Source organism: Pelodiscus sinensis, chromosome 15 (assembly GCF_052426305.1).
Source record: "Pelodiscus sinensis isolate ZL-2025 chromosome 15, ASM5242630v1, whole genome shotgun sequence".
Lineage (NCBI taxonomy): Eukaryota > Metazoa > Chordata > Testudines > Trionychidae > Pelodiscus > Pelodiscus sinensis.
In genome coordinates, this window is record NC_143066.1 from 4091016 (window position 1) to 4107352 (window position 16337).

The window sequence follows — 16337 nt, forward strand, 5'->3', positions numbered from 1 at the left end:
ATGAGGAGCATGGCCGGGGGGGGGGGGGCACTTAGAGGAGAGGGAGGGGCAGGAAGCAGTGGGGCAGGGACAGAGACTAGGGGAAGAGGGGCCTGGGAAGATGTGGGTGGGAAGAAATGGGTGGGGCCTTGCCCAAAGGGGTTGGCTGGAGCAGGGGGCTGTGTACCCCTGGGCCCGGAGGAAGCCAGCGCCTAGGGGCCTAACACCCCAACAGCTGTAGGCTTATGCAGGGGAGACAGGCTGTTTGGGACCATTAGGTAGGAGGCAGCGTGGTGCAGTGGTTAGGCCTCAGTTGGAGTAGTGTGTCCAGTTCTGGGCACCGCATTTCAAGGAGGATGTGGAGAAATTGGAGGAGGGTCCAGAGAAGAGCAACAAGAATGATGAAAGGTCTGGAGAACATGAGCTGTGAGGGAAGGCTGAAGGAATTGGGTTTGTTTAGTTTGGAAAAGAGAAGATTGAGAGGGGACATGATAGTCGTTTCCAGGTATCTAAAAGGGTGTCACAGGGAGGAGGGAGAAAACTTGTTCATCTTGGCCTCTGAGGATAGAGCAAGAAGCAATGGGCTTAAACTGCAGCAAGGGAGGTTCAGGTTGGACATTAGGGAAAAGTTCCTGCCTGTCAGGGTGGTTAAACACTGGAATAAATTGCCCAGGGAGGTTGTGGAATCCCCATCTCTGGAGATATTGAAGAGCAGGTTGAATAAATGTCCCTCAGGGATGGTCTAGACAGTATTTGGTCCTGCCATGGGGGCAGGGGACTGGACTCGATGACTCTCGAGGTCCCTTCCAGTCCTAGTGTTCTGTGATTCTAAGCCAGGCAAAACGTCCAACAAGCCAAATTGTCAGCAGCTGCTAATTCCTTCCTTGCAGAGCTGGGAGCAGGGACTCTGCCCCCCAGGACTGACCCAAGGAAGGGTCTGATAAACCCTCAGGGCCGGACCCTGCTGAGTAGCCCTGGCGAGGATCTGGGCATGCTCAGGCCTGCTGTCCATGACGGCCCCTTGCCGGGCGCACTTTGCCCAGGAGCCTGCCATCGGAAAAGGGCCCCTCCACGGGTGGGAGCAGATTGGCAGGAAACTGAGGCAGGGCGAGAGCTCCCCCTGGCTCCACAGCGACCCTCTCGGGGACTTCCAGAGCCGACACGGGCCATCAGCGAACCAGCAGGCTGAGCTTTCGGAGGGCTCCGGGCACCAGCTGCAGCTGGGATCTGAAAGCCAAGCTGGGCACTTTCTACTGGCTTGATCTAGAGGGGCCCTGGGAAGCTATGGCTGCCTAGCTACCTCGGAGGGCGTGGGCCAGGCCGGGCGCTGGTCTGCAGCACCTCTGGCTAGATACCCGACCGCCCCCGGGGCCCCGCAGCGACTGGCCCCCTTGCACACATGTGGGGACCTGAGTTTTCTGCAGCCTTTCCGCTCTCCGCGGAGCCGATTGGCTGCATGCCCTAGCTCCGCCCACTCCTGTCCCTCTAGCTCCTCCCCCCCAGCAGAGCCCCACCTAGAGGATTTAAAGAGCTGAACGAAAGAAACAAAATTGCAGCATTAGCATGGGGCCTGCTGCCCTGGGGTGCCTCTCGCCCCCGTGGGCTGGGTCCTGCCACGGGGCTGCAAGGAGAAAACGGTAAGAATCGGCGTGCGACCGGGAGCCACACCCGTGGCAACCGCCGCTCCAAGCCCAGGGCCCTGCCACCCTTTGGGCAGTGGGAACTGGGCCGGACGGGCGCTCCGGGAAGGGCTGTGTGCCCAAGGAGCAGAGGCAGGGAGCTCTGCGCGGAGAGGCGTGGAGAGGCGGCAGAAAGCCCAGGGCAGCAGGCGCTGGGCCTGGCCCTGCTAGGAGCAGGCGCTTTGGGGCTGAGCGCCCGCTGGAAGGGGGCGCGGACACGGTCTCCGGTTTGCGTCTCGCTGTGCTGAGCAACACGGGACCTTGCCCGTTCTTTGTCAAGGAACCGGGTTGCACCAAGCCGGAGACACCGCAAGACACACCGCTGCAAGGCGGCACGTTTCTGGCACCGTGCTCGGGGTGAGAGGGGTCATGTCCTCTCCCTCCACCGCCTTGGCCGGGCTTGTCTAAGCCCTGGGGGGCAGGGACCGCCTTGCAGGGCACATTCGAACTGTGCAGCGTGGCCGCAGTCTCGGCATGCAAGGGGGCTGGAGGGCGGCAGCAGGGCCCGTTCCAAGGGGCCTCCCTCTGTCCGGCTGAGCGCCCCAAAGAGTTAACGCGAAGCACCAGCCATTAGCAGCCTGGCTAATCATCCCACAGCCCGGCTGTCGCTCCCATCAGCGCCGGGAGGCTGAGCCCGTGGCGGGGACGGTGCTGGGGAGGGACGGGCGAGGGGCCGTGCGGCTGACAGGCCTCGGTGACACAAGGTCACTCGGCACTTGCCGAGGCACCCACCTTTGCCCCTCCCCCACTGGCGGGCGCGCGGGTCCCTGGCCAGCGGGGCGGGTGCTGTGGGGTGGGACGTCAGGCTGCCCCTGCCCCCGGGGCTGTGGGAAGCACCGGCCGTGGCCCCGCGTGCGGGGAGCTGCTGTCACATCGCATCAGCATCCCGGCCCTGGCGTGGCGACACCAGCGAGCGCCGCGCCACAGAGCCTGGGCAAGGAGGCAGTGACTCACGGCGCTCGCTGGGCAGCCCCGCCGTGGCGCTGGGGTCTCCTGGGGCCGCGCGCGGGAGAGAGACGTGGGCTCCAAAGCCGGAAGAGAGACACGGTTCAGCAGCCTCCCCGGCGCCCCACGAACACAGGGACCGGACCAGACAGCGCCTGTGAGAGTCGAGGGCTGATTCTCGGCTGTGGCCTCTCTGCCCCACGGCCCCGGCGTCCGCACCCCACGAAGGGGGCTCAGCCCTCGGCCGGCAGCCGCGCCCCAGAGATGCTACATTCCGGTGGCTCCCAGACTAGCCACACGTGGCCAGCTACCGCCCAGGCCACACACGGCACACGTGGAGCCAGTGGCAGTGAAAAGCAGGCTGGCCACGCCGTGGTGCCCATCCTCTCTCCTGCTTCATGGCTGGGCCAAGCTGCTCGTTTTCCCCAGTCCCCGCGCCACGCTCCCAGGCCACCCCGCTGAGCCGCCCGAGGCCCCAGCGCACGGCTCAGTGACACGCTCACCCAGCGCAGAGGAGTCTCCGGGGGGCTCACCCCTCCCCTCTCTATTGTCCCCCCAGCTCCCTGCTCCAAAATCTCCCCCCTCCCGCTGTGCCAGACCCGGGACCGTATTTACCCACGACTGTAACCGCCTGGGCACCACGTCGGCCTCAGTGTCATTTGAAAACAGCACTTGCCTGGGAAAAGCCGAGCAGGCCACCGCCTGGGGAGTTGAGTGCTGCCCCCAGAAGCTGATCTCTCACGTGGGCCAAGCCCCGCGGGCCGGCCCAGCAGGGGGCAGCGCTGTGCCACACGCAGGCCGGGTGTGCGCTTGCGTACGTGGTGTTTGAGCAGCGCGGGGTCCTCCAGCAGGGCGGGCAGGCAGAGGGGGATCCACGCCAGCAAGGAACGCCCCTCCGCGCACTGGGGCTGCAGCTGGAACGGGGCTGCAGGCACCCCAAGGACCACTGGGGGCAGTAACCCAGCGCCAGGCAGCGGGGGATCCATACCCGGCAGGTCCTGGCACAGAGCTAGGACAGACGGACTGCGGCGCCGCAGAAGGGACCTTTGGCTCCTGCAAAGGCAGGAGGGGCCAGTCTGGCGAGGCCCTGCCGACCCGCCCTGGCGTGGAGCTGGGGCCAGCTGGGTTTCCTGCGCCGTTGCTGTGTCCTGGCCCGTGGGGCCCTGGAGACGCTCTCCATTTGCACGGTTGCTTCACAGGCATCTCCGCGCCTCGCTGCACACGGCCCCCATGTCCGTGGGGCACTCGGCGCCCCCCAGGGCCTGGCCTGCTCCCCCCAAGGCAATAGCCAGGCGCAGGGAGCGTCGGGCGGCCCGGCAGCCCCAGAGCGAGGGCGGAGATGCCCTGGGCCACGCTGCCACCAAGGCGGGCGGGGGCTTCTCCGAGGCGGGACCTGCCCAGCCCCTGCACCAGGGCTCTGAGGGGCACCGTGCCCGAGCGCTGCCCCGCCTGGGAGGGGCCGTGGGGTTTGGCCCTCCCTGGGCTGGGAGGCGGGGGCTGAGCAGCAGGCGGGAGCAGCGGCTGCCTGCCAAGCCGGCCGGTGGCAGCGGTAATTACACGCAGCCCTCGGCTGACGGGCAGCATATGGCGCGGGGAAGGGAAGGAACTTGGCTTTTCCGGCCCCCCCGGCTCAGCCTCTCAGCCCTTGTCACAGCCCATTTGCGCCGCCTGACTGGCAGGGACGGGCACCTCGGTGTCACGGCGTTCCCGCGCGGCACGACAGCTCTCCGCGGGGGGCGGGCACGGCCTGGTGTGCCCGCTGCGGCCTGGCCCCCTGCGCCTGCCCCCCGCACCCATAACCCTCCGCCCTGCCCCCCGCACCCATCACCCTCCGCCCTGCCCCCCGCACCCGTCACCCTCCGCCCTGCCCCCCACACCAATAACTCTCCACCCTGCCCCCCACACCCGTCACCCTGCCCCCTGTCCCCCCCACACCAATAACTCTCCACCCTGCCCCTGGAACCTGTCACCCTCCGCTCTGCCCCATCCCTCGCACCTGTCCCCCTACACCCATAACTCCCACCCTGCCCCACACACCTGCCCCCCCACACCTGTAACCCTTCACTCTGCCCCATAACCCTGCCCCACCACACCCATAACCCTCCAGCCTGCCCTACCTCATCTGTAACCCTCCACCCTGCCCCACATGCCTGCCCCCCTGCACCCGAAACCCTTTGCCCTACCACTACACCCATAACCGTCCGCCCTGCCCCCCGCACCCATCACCCTCCGCTCTGCCCCCCACACCAATAACTCTCCACCCTGTGCCCTGCCCCCCCCACACCTGTAGCCCTCCGTTCTGCCTCACACCTGCCCCCCCACACCCGTGATCGTCCAGCCTGCCCCATCAAATCTGTAACCCTCCGCCCTGCCCCACCACACCCATAACCCACTGTCCTGCCCCATGCACCTGTAACCCTCCGCCCTGCCCCATAACCCTGCCCCACCACACCCGTAACCCTCTACCCTGCCCCACATGCCTGCCCCCCTGCACCCAAAACCCTTTGCCCTACCACTGCACCCATAACCCTCCACCCTGCCCCACATGCCTGCCCCCCACCCCCGTAACCCTCCACCCTATCACTGCACCCGTAACCCTGCACAAAACGGACGTGGCCAGGCTTGGGCCCCATGGGTGTGGGGCACCTCCACAGACGTTCCCCTGCCCACGAGCCCAGCGCCTTGCGCCCCAGCCCCCCTGAGCAGCAGGGCGGCGTCACCTCCCGACAGCCAGTGGTGGGAAGCAGACCACAACGCAGCTACGAGGCGCGAGAGGAAGTAGCCAGCAGGCCTGCTTCCCCGGGGACGTGGGACATTCGCCAGCGCTGGGAGGCTCCGAGCCACGGGGGACGTCTCGCTGCGGATTGGGGTCTAGCTCAACCCCAAGCTCTGGGCGGGAGGCAGGGCAGAGGAGATCACTGTCATGCTCCCGTCTGGCTCTAAGCACTGCGCCTCTCCTCCTGGGTCCTAATAGTCTCTGCCACTGGCGCCACGTGCGTCCTCTGTCAAGTCACCTCACCCCTCTGTGCTGCAGGGCCCATCACGCTCCTTCGCAGCGCGCGGGGAGACACGCGAGCACTGGGGCTGTCTCCGTGGGACGGTTTTGTACGTGGCGTCAGCACCCAGGCTGTGCTGGCCCTTGGCTCAGTGGGTGGGCCTGTGCCCCTGCGCTGTGGACTTGGCTCCAGGCACCGGTCTGGCCTCCAGGCTGGATCGCTGCCCGCCCCAGAGGCCCGTCTGGCACCACAGCTGGTGTGGGGAGAGATCGCAGAGGCGGGCTCCTGGCGCGGAACGGCCGGCCCTGCCTCTCCTCCCGCGGCCGGCTCGGGGCAGCACAGAAAGCCGCTTCCAGCTGCTGTTCCTGGGAAGCCGGCTCGTAAGGGGACGTGAGTCACAGCTGACACCATGGGGGGGGGGGGTGAACCCGTCCAGTGACTGGAGACTGCAGCCCGGCACGTCTTGCCTGTGTCCGGCTGCAGCTTCCTAAGTGCCCCGCTGGATCTGGCCGGCCCCCGGCCCCCGCCCCGCCCAGGGTGCGAACCTGCGGTCTCGGCCGGGCAGCCCCGATTACTGACCTGCGCGTCGCCTGTCGCAGACAAACCCCCTGTCAGATTAGTGAGTCAGGCCGCGGCAGAGAGACCCCGCTGCTAATTTGTACATTAACTGGTTCTGACAGAAATATTTCACAAGTGAAAAAACAGAGAATGCGCCTCAAGAAACGGCCAGCCTGCAGACCGGCAAGCTTCTGCTTAGCCGGCTAGTGCGGGGGGGGGGGGGGGGGAGCCTGGCAGAGCCGCCCTGCCCCCCTCTCTGCGGCAAGGGAAAGCGAGCCCAACGCGCGGCCGGCCGGGGCCATGTGCTGCTGGTGGGACGTGGGGCTCGGAGCCGCCGGCTCTGGGCCAGCCCGCCATGGCTCACAGGTCGTGCCCACGCTCGGCCCGTCCTTCTCAGGGGGCCACTCCAGCGTGGTGACCCTCTCTGGGGGGACCCGCTCTCACCTGGGGTCTGCCCCTCCGCCTCCAGGATGGGGCCTCTCAGGGCCTCCGCCATGAGCCCCTCGGGGGGTCCCCTCCCAGCGGGAACAGCGCCCCCCTGTTCTCCAGCCCAGAGCGGCTCCCGGCCAGCGCCCAGCAGGCGGGTTTATTGAGCTTTGAACCCAGCAAAGGATCCCTCAGGCCAGTCGGCCTGGGCCTCAGCCCCACGTCAGTCTCCCCACAGCCGGCTGAGTCCTGCCTGCTCTGCCCCCCAAAACAGCCCCAGCCTCCTGGCAGAGCCTCCAGTACCCCCGCAACAGCCCCTCCCCCACCAGTGTCTTCTCCCAGGTAAGAGGGTCGCCTGGGCCCCTCTTCTCCCCCCCCAGCCAGTGTTCTCCCCTCACTGGGACCCGCTGGGCCGGGGTCCCCTCCGCAGCCCCTTGCCTGGCGTCTGGACAGACCCAGCCGTGTCCTCTGAGCTGGGCCGGGGACAGCAGGGCTCCAGCTCTGGGCTGTTGTCTGCCACAACCAACTCCCCCCTTTGTCACATTAAGCAGTGACACCCGGGCCCTGCGCGCCCCTGTATGCAGCCCCCTTTGAGCCCCCAAAACTCCCCCCTGCCTCTCACAGCCCTTCCCGGCCGCGGGCTGGGGGCTGTTTTATTGAACTGGGGCCCTGCGCGGAGCCCGATCTCCCAGCAGGTTGGGGCGCAGCCAAACCCCCACCAGGCCCCAAGGTGCACGGAGACACTGGGCCAGCTCCCGGAGGCGGTGGGGCAGCCTTCCCGGGGTCCGTCGCCTGCCCTCGCTGGGTGGGTGGGAGAGCCCAGCTGCTCAGGTAACTGGGGGCCGCTGAGTGCACCGGGGGGTAGGTGCTGCGGGAGAAGAGCATCTCCCCTCAGGGAAGTGTGTGTGTGGGGGGGGTGCAGTAGTCCCTGGGATGGGCACAAGGCAGGGGGACAAGAGTGAGTGGAGGGCGGAGTCTCAGGTAGGGGGTGGGGCCTTAGGGAGGGGGCGGAGCATGGGGCGGGGTCTCAGGCAGGGGCGGAGCATGGCGTGTCCGGTTTCTAGAAGTTGGCAGCCTTAGCTGCCATTGGACCTGAGCCCTGGGGCCGCCAGCCAGCCCACGCCCCGAGCCACGTCACTGGCCGTCCCCAGACTCCAGCCCACTGAGCCTCTGCTGACTTCAAGGGAGAGGGGGGCAAGGACGGGGCCATGGCCTGGGTCAGGGGGAAGCTTAACCTGTCCTGGCCTGTGAGCCCCGCCGCCTCGAGAGCAAGGCCCTGCAGCCCTCTCCGGCTTACCCCTGCAAAGGCGACAGGGCCTGGCTCTGGAGAGCTCCCCTGCGGCGGGTTAGGGCTGGGAGACAGGTCTGGAGCCCATCGAAACAGGCCGCGTGCCCCCGGTGCTCCTGCTGGGCTGTAACTTACCTTTCAGGTCACCGATGACGCGAGGACCGATGAAGCGGGGGCGGGCGGGAGAACCCTTCACGCTGTGGGCAGGGGCTGCTCCAGCCCGGCTGCGTCTGGCCCAGTGAGGCTGGGAGCCGGCGGCACCGGGAGCCCCGTAACTGTGGGCAACGGGCTAGGGAGGCTAAAGAAGAGGGCGTCACTGCAGTATCGCTGAGCGGCAAGCGTAGGGCAGCAGCACCAGCGTAACCTCGCAGAGCAAACAAGGGGGAAACCACAGAAATTAACTGACCAACCCAAGTTCAAGCCCGCCCAAGGAAGTCCGGCTTGCTGCCAGAGCATTTACCTGCGGAACTCACCGCCACAAGGTACCCAGGCAGTGAGAGAAGCAGGACTTGTAAAACAAAAAAGGCTCAGCTGTTGCTATGAATAATAAAGCTCTTGGCCACGGCTACGCCAGCCCCGCCACAAACCAGCCCCACAGAGGCCCCAACCGAGGTCTGACCCTGATTATGTCAGTCTGGGTGTCCCGTAGCAGCCAGGAGCCCAAGGGACATGCGCCGTGGTGGGCGCGGAAGGCCTGGCTGGAAAGGCAGCTCTGCCCCGTAGTGCACACACCAGTGCAGGCCTGTTCCCGCGGGCCATGCGGCAGCCTCCCGGGCGGGCAGCTAAGCCCAATGCGCCGGCCACAGCCCTGGCTGAAGGATGGGCCCGGCTCATTGCTAGAGCACGAGGCCGGCTGCACTCGTCACTCGCTTCCCTTCAGCCTCTGCCTCCCTGGCACAGTGCGCCCCCCCCCCCCCCCGCGGGGCCTGAGGCTGGGGCGGCTTTCCAGCATGCCGTGCAAACGTCCTCCAACCCGGGCCAGGCCGCCCCGCGGCAATCGGGCAGCGCCAGCTCTCTGGCCTGGGCTCCCGCCACGCCCCGGGAGAGGCGGGTGTTTGACTGCGCGGCCAGGGACCGCGGCGAGCGGCACCCGGGGAAAGCCAGCGCCGGGCGAGCAGCGGGAACAGGGACCCAGCGGCTGCAGCGGCGCAGCCCAGGAGAGACGCAGCTGAAGGCACCGCGGAGGGCACAGGGGAGCAGAGCAGCAGCTTGCCAAGCGCTCGCGCTCAGCCCGCAGCCTGGCCGCCTCCCCGCGCACACGGGGCTCCCGCTGACCCGGCTGAGGGGCCGGCTCCCTGGGCAGTAGGCCGAGCTCTTCAGGGCGCTCAGTGGCTGCGACCAGAGACCCCGGGGAGGGGCTCGTGGCTTGGGCCACCCCTCAGGGCCCTTCTCAGGGGCTCTCCTTTCATGGGGAGCCAGACAGCTCCCAGCCCTGCCGCCCCACGGCACTGCCTCCCTTGGGCCCCAAAGAGCTGGCTGGCACTCCGGGCAGGGCTGGGGTGGGCCGGGCGCGGGCAGCCTGTCCACAGCTAGTACTACGGGTCCCCTGGGAACAGCCCGGCCCGGCCGAGCCCCATTGTGCCCAGCAGGGCCCACAGCCTCTGCTCCGAGGGGCTCCCCGGCAGCCTGGCACCGAGGGCGTGTGGTGGGGCGCAGGGGCCGGCCTGTGAGGCGAAGCTGTCGCCCCTCGTGGGTGCAGGCGCGTTCCGGGGCCCGTGCTGTCCGGCCTGTGCTCCGCAGTGCCGCGCCCGTAGCCACATTGGTGTGACAGAGCATTTTGAAACGCGCTCAGCCACCAGCACGGGGGGCTCTGACCGCCCCCCCAGGCGGGGGGGAGTGCACCGGCTGCGGCCGGCTCCTTGGGATAGCAGCTCGCACGGCGTGATCTGTTCTGGCAGCTTCCCTGCAGCCCGGAGCCAGCCTGGAGCGAGCGCTGAGGCTGGCTTTAATTGCTCTGCGAGTCGCTGGCGCGCCCGTGACAGACCGGGCTGTGTAACTGGAGCAGCTGCAGCGAAGCCAACGGCTCCCTTGCCAGGGCCCGGCCCGGCCCGCGTCCGCCTGCGCCCCTTCCCTGACCGGGAACCCCCTCGCCTCCTGCCCGGCACGTTGCCAGCCCCGTCCCCCCAGAGCGCGGTGACTGGCGCCCCGCCTTCCCCCCCGGGAGCGCCACTGGGGGGAGCAACCCGCTGCCCCCCCACGCATGGCCCAAGCCTCAACCGAGCTGGCCCCGCAAGTCATTAGCCCCGTTTTACAGTGGGGGAAACTGAGGCAGGGGCATGCACTTGATGATTTGCCCATGGACACTTGAGTCAGGGCGCAGGTAGGCACCGAACCCTGCGGTAACCTCCCCTCAGCCTACGGGCCCTGGGCCTCCACCCAGCCAAGCAGGCCAGTGCTGTAAGTCAGCCGGGACCAGGGCTCCCTACCCAGGGCTGCGAGGGGCGACGCGCTAACAGACATGGCAGGAGGGCAGGGGGCAAACAGGCGTGGCTCAGAGCCCAGAGAACGCAAAGCAGGCCAGGGCCAGCGCGACCATTCGGCCAGCCCCTGCCCCCCCCCCCAGCCCTGCCGGTGCCCCTCCCTCCGACCCGCAGTCCCTGCCCCCCCCGGCCCTGCCGGTGCCCCTCCCTCCGACCCGCAGTCCCTGCCGGTGCCCCTCCCTCCGACCCGCAGTCCCTGCCCCCCCCCCCGGCCCTGCCGGTGCCCCTCCCTCCGACCCGCAGTCCCTGCCCCCCCCCCCGGCCCTGCCGGTGCCCCTCCCTCCGACCCGCAGTCCCTGCCCCCCCCCCCCGGCCCTGCCGGTGCCCCTCCCTCCGACCCGCAGTCCCTGCCGGTGCCCCCACTCCGACCCGCAGTCCCTGCCCCCCCCCCCGGCCCTGCCGGTGCCCCTCCCTCCGACCCGCAGTCCCTGCCCCCCCCGGCCCTGCCGGTGCCCCTCCCTCCGACCCGCAGTCCCTGCCCCCCCCCCCCCCGGCCCTGCCAGTGCCCCTCCCTCCGACCCGCAGTCCCTGCCCCCCCCCCCCCGGCCCTGCCGGTGCCCCTCCCTCCGACCCGCAGTCCCTGCCCCCCCCCCGGCCCGCGGCCCCCCTGCCGGCTGCCCCCCCCGGCCCCCGGTGCCCCTCCCTCCGACCCGCAGTCCCTGCCGGTGCCCCTCCCTCCGACCCGCAGTCCCTGCCCCCCCCCCCGGCCCTGCCGGTGCCCCTCCCTCCGACCCGCAGTCCCTGCCCCCCCCGGCCCTGCCGGTGCCCCTCCCTCCGACCCGCAGCTCCTGCCAGTGCCCCCACTCCGACCCGCAGTCCCTGCCCCCCCCCCTGCCCTGCCAGTGCCCCTCCCTCCGACCCACAGTCCCTGCCTCCCCCGGCCCTGCCGGTGCCCCTCCCTCCGACCCGCGGTCCCTGCCCCCCCCCCCCGGCCCTGCCGGTGCCCCTCCCTCCGACCCGCAGTCCCTGCCCCCCCCCCCCGGCCCTGCCGGTGCCCCTCCCTCCGACCCGCAGTCCCTGCCCCCCCCCCCGGCCCTGCCGGTGCCCCTCCCTCCGACCCGCGGTCCCTGCCCCCCCCCCCGGCCCTGCCGGTGCCCCTCCCTCCGACCCGCAGTCCCTGCCCCCCCCCCCGGCCCTGCCGGTGCCCCTCCCTCCGACCCGCAGTCCCTGCCCCCCCCCCCGGCCCTGCCGGTGCCCCTCCCTCCGACCCGCAGTCCCTGCCCCCCCCCCCGGCCCTGCCGGTGCCCCTCCCTCCGACCCGCAGTCCCTGCCCCCCCCCCCGGCCCTGCCGGTGCCCCTCCCTCCGACCCGCAGTCCCTGCCCCCCCCCCCCGGCCCTGCCGGTGCCCCTCCCTCCGACCCGCAGTCCCTGCCCCCCCCCCCCGGCCCTGCCGGTGCCCCTCCCTCCGACCCGCAGTCCCTGCCCCCCCCCCCCCCCGGCCCTGCCGGTGCCCCTCCCTCCGACCCGCAGTCCCTGCCCCCCCCCCGGCCCTGCCGGTGCCCCTCCCTCCGACCCGCGGTCCCTGCCCCCCCCCCGGCCCTGCCGGTGCCCCTCCCTCCGACCCGCAGTCCCTGCCCCCCCGCCCCGGCCCTGCCGGTGCCCCTCCCTCCGACCCGCGGTCCCTGCCCCCCCAGGCCCCCCTGCCCTGCCAGTGCCCCTCCCTCCGACCCACAGTCCCTGCCTCCCCCGGCCCTGCCGGTGCCCCTCCCTCCGACCCGCGGTCCCTGCCGCCCCCCCCCGGCCCTGCCGGTGCCCCTCCCTCCGACCCGCGGTCCCTGCCGCCCCCCCCCGGCCCTGCCGGTGCCCCTCCCTCCGACCCACAGTCCCTGCCCCCCCGGCCCTGCCGGTGCCCCTCCCTCCGACCCGCGGTCCCTGCCCCCCCCCCGGCCCTGCCGGTGCCCCTCCCTCCGACCCGCGGTCCCTGCCGCCCCCCCGGCCCTGCCGGTGCCCCTCCCTCCGACCCGCGGTCCCTGCCCCCCCAGGCCCTGCCGGTGCCCCTCCCTCCGACCCGTGGTCCCTGCCCCCCCCGGCCCTGCCGGTGCCCCTCCCTCCGACCCGCGGTCCCTGCCGCCCCCCCCCGGCCCTGCCGGTGCCCCTCCCTCCGACCCGCGGTCCCTGCCGCCCCCCCCCGGCCCTGCCGGTGCCCCTCCCTCCGACCCACAGTCCCTGCCCCCCTGGCCCTGCCGGTGCCCCTCCCTCCGACCCGTGGTCCCTGCCCCCCCCGGCCCTGCCGGTGCCCCTCCCTCCGACCCGCAGTCCCTGCCCCCCCGGCCCTGCCAGTGCCCCTCCCTCCGACCCGCAGTCCCTGCCCCCCCGGCCCTGCCAGTGCCCCTCCCTCCGACCCGCGGTCCCTGCCGCCCCCCCGGCCCTGCCAGTGCCCCTCCCTCCAACCCACAGTCCCTGCCATGCCCCTGCGTCGGCACTTCCCATCCACCATCTGTGCCTGGCACGAGCAGTCAGGCAGGACTGTGCCACTGCATCAGCCCCCCCCCCCCCCGGTCATCTCTGCTCCCCCCCCACTGTGCTAGGCAGGACCAGCCGGGAACGGGCCGTGTGGGGAGCTGTGCCCGCCTGGTCCCTTGCTCCCTCGGCCCCTTCCCGCAGGCCAGGCTGGCAGGGCCGGGGAGCCCCCCCCGGTGGGGCTGGGGAGTGAGGGCCAGGGCCAGGCCAGCAGGAGGCGCTGGCGTTCAGAGCTGGCACTAGCCCTCAGGCTGACAGCCGGGGGCTGCTCTGGACCCACTGGGGTGGGTGCAATTGGGGCCGTGCACGGAGCTTCCTGGGCCAGAGGAGGCGCCTTAGCCAGCAGCCCAGGCGAGGGGGGGGGGGCGAGGAGAGAGGAGGCTGAGCCAAAAGCTGGAAACTTTCCTGCGGGGAGGGGCCGAGGCAGCTGCCTCCGGCCTGGAGGCCCATTAACCCGGCTGCGAGCCGGCGGGCGCTCCCTGCGCGGCTGCATTATTGACGAGGGTAAAGCCAGGCCCGGCTCGGGCGCCTGTGTGGGGCCAGGCAGCCCCCAGGCAAAGCACTCTGCCTGCCACGCAGAGCCCCCAGCATCGGGGGGGGGCTGCTCGCAGGAGCCTCCGAGTCACGGCGGGGGGGGGTCGGCTCCTGCTTGGCCTGGCTGCACCGTGCCCAGTGCGCAGGGCAGGGCCGACCTGCCAGAACCGAACCCGGCTCCGGGAATCAGAGCTCAGGCTTCAATCACAGACGCTAGCGCGTGAGGGCACCCCAGGAACACGCCCCCAGAACAAGCAGGCCTAGCAGGCGCAGCCCGGCCTGCCCTGGGCCCAGGATGGGGGGGGGGGGCTTGGTCCAAAGGGGATCCTGGGGCCAGCAGTGCATGGCCCCCGTCCCGCGTGGAGACATGAGGACCTGGAGCAGGGTGGGGCTGTGCCCATGGCACCCTGCCCAGCCACCAGCGCTCCCGGGGACAGGCCTCAGGCAGGCAGGATGGGGCAGGTGGGGGGCCGCACGTACCCTGGGGCTGGCACAAGCGGCACTCAGAGTGGCCAGGGGGGTGGGGGTGGCCGGGGGTATCACCCGGGGGATTATCTCATGGGGTCACGCCCCACACTGCCCCCCACATTGTTCTTTCCAATTTTCTTCTGACCTCTTGCCAGGGCAGCGCTGGGCATTTCTGCTTTTCCTCCCCGCCGGGCGCTGAAGCCGCGGCCCCAGGCAGCGCCTAGTCCAGGCCACGTGGCATTTCCACGCATGTGCTGGGCAGGCCGAGCCACGGGGGCTGGGCGCAAAGCGACCCAGAAAGGCCCTCGGCCCGGGTGACCGTGTTGCAGCCGGCTGGCCGAGCGCTGGGCATGGGCCGGAGCGGAGGCCGCGGCGGCCGCTGAGGGGATCCAGTGCCTGGCTCTCACCGGGGCCTGCCGCCACCAGCTGCCAGGGACCCAGCCTGGCGGGAAGGCGCTGCCCTCAGACAGGGGCAATCAGCAAATACTAATTAACTGGCCAAGTGCTCCCTGAGAGGCCGGTCCCCAGCCCCCTCGCTCACAGTGCTGGGCCGCCCCAGCCCACCCAGGCCCCTGGTTCCTGGCCCCCAGCCCCGGGGGACCCACTCCACAGCAGAATTGGGGCAAAAGCTGCTCAGGCCTGGCCCACAGCCACCGGCCGGCCAGCCCGCTTAAAAGCCCGGCCCAGGCCAGCTCCCGGGTGCCTCCAGCTGGGTCCCACTCCAACTCCAGGGCCACAGTGTGCCCCTCCCCCTCGTTGCCACCCCACCTCTAGCAGGCAGCCCGGCCCCTCCCGTCACTGCTGTGAGCTCTAGGTGGCCTGGCCTTGAGCCACCCTTGGCAGGTTGGCCCCCGGTCCTTGGATTTGCACAGCAGCTTCCTGTGTCGAACCTCTCAACGGGCACTAGGCCCGAAGTCCTGCTTGCCACACGCTGGCCTGACCAGCTTCCACCCCCCCTTCATTGCTCTTGCCGACAGACTCTCCCATTAGTGCCCCCCCCCTCTGGGCTTGGAAGAGGCAGATGATTTCTCACTTAGAGGGAAGTGTCTTCCGTTTGGGCTCAAGATAATCCACTAGCCAATCACCCCAATACACGTATCCCACTGCTGGCACCAGCAGTGTATTACCAGAGGTGTCCTGGCTAGTTTGACTTGCTCTATTGTGGTCACTCTGACCTGGGGGGGTCAGGCTCAGGGCCCCAAAAGGCAGCTAACCCCAGTCCTGCATTTAGTATGACAGGATTGGCGAGTGTGCCACTCGCTAGGCCCGAGCCCGGAGCGGTAAGGGAGCAGACATGCCAGCACAGGGCCTGTGGTGACAGGCTGGAGCCAGTGCAAACAAGTGGCCAGGGCCCCACACTGTGGTGCAAACTTGAGGGGCAGAGACGGAGGATACACCAGGCAAAGCAGGGACGCCTCGCCCCAGAATCGCCCCGCTCGCTCTGCTAACCCCCCCGCGTGAGCGGGAAACCCTCCAGCCGGCCTCCCGTCATGGTGCCGCTCTGGGCTGAGGCGGCAACTCCACGGCAGAGAAAAGCCGCCGGGGCCACCAGACAGTGGCGGGAGGGGGCGTCCCAGGTGGGGGGAGGTAACGGCCCCGATTCGGGAGCCCCCTGGCTGGCTCAGGCCAGTAACAAGCATCAGCCATAAGCACGGCCTCTCCCTGGAGCCACCCTCACTGCTCCTGGGGCCCGGCCCAGGGCCTTCCCACGCATGGTGCCTCCGCGGACGCACAAATAACTGGGGGATGTGGCCGGGGGGAGCCGGGGGGCCCCCATTGCTCGGCAGAGGCCAGGCCGGAGGGGCCCAGTTAGGGACAGACGCCCCAGGAGCCAGCGCGCGCCCCGGGGTGGGGTCAGCCTGGGATCCCCTTTTCACTCATTCTCTGACCCCAGCCTGTCCCCCCTCGTCGCTGAGGGACCCGACCAAGGCCAGGCCAAGGGGGAGTGAAGGAAGCCGAGGGCAACGCAAACCTCACAGCGGCCAGGGGCTACGGCAGAACACTGAGGCAGCATTGAGGATCCCCCCCCCCCGGATTTTGACCCTGCCCCCGGGCTCAGCAAGAGCGGTCAGAGACGTGGGGGGTCGCAGCTGAGGGAATCAAGCCTGGATAGAACAGCTCCCTCCGCGCTATCCCTCCCCGCGCAGGGCCAGCCCCCAACGCGCGGGGAAAGGCGGGGAGACGAGGAGACACTGCGCCTCCCCCCCAAATTAACTCTCCATCTGTTTCTTCTCGGCTGAGGCTGATGGCTTGTGACAAGGCCTCCTCCCTGCAAAGCTGTTGTGCCCGGAAAATCTATTCCAAGTTGCTCTAAGACAGACAGAGTCGCTCCTGCTGTCTCGCCGCGCTGGTCTCTCCAGGTGCCCACCCCGGGCGAGAGAAGGCCTTCGGGCTGCTGCCTCCATCGAGGTGGAAAGCTCACCCGCTGACCATCAGGCCAGGCCCACCCCATCTGCTACAGCCGACGAGAGCACAGAGTTCGGCCTCTTTAGGGTTGGACATGAGAACTGTGTGGAGCCTAGAC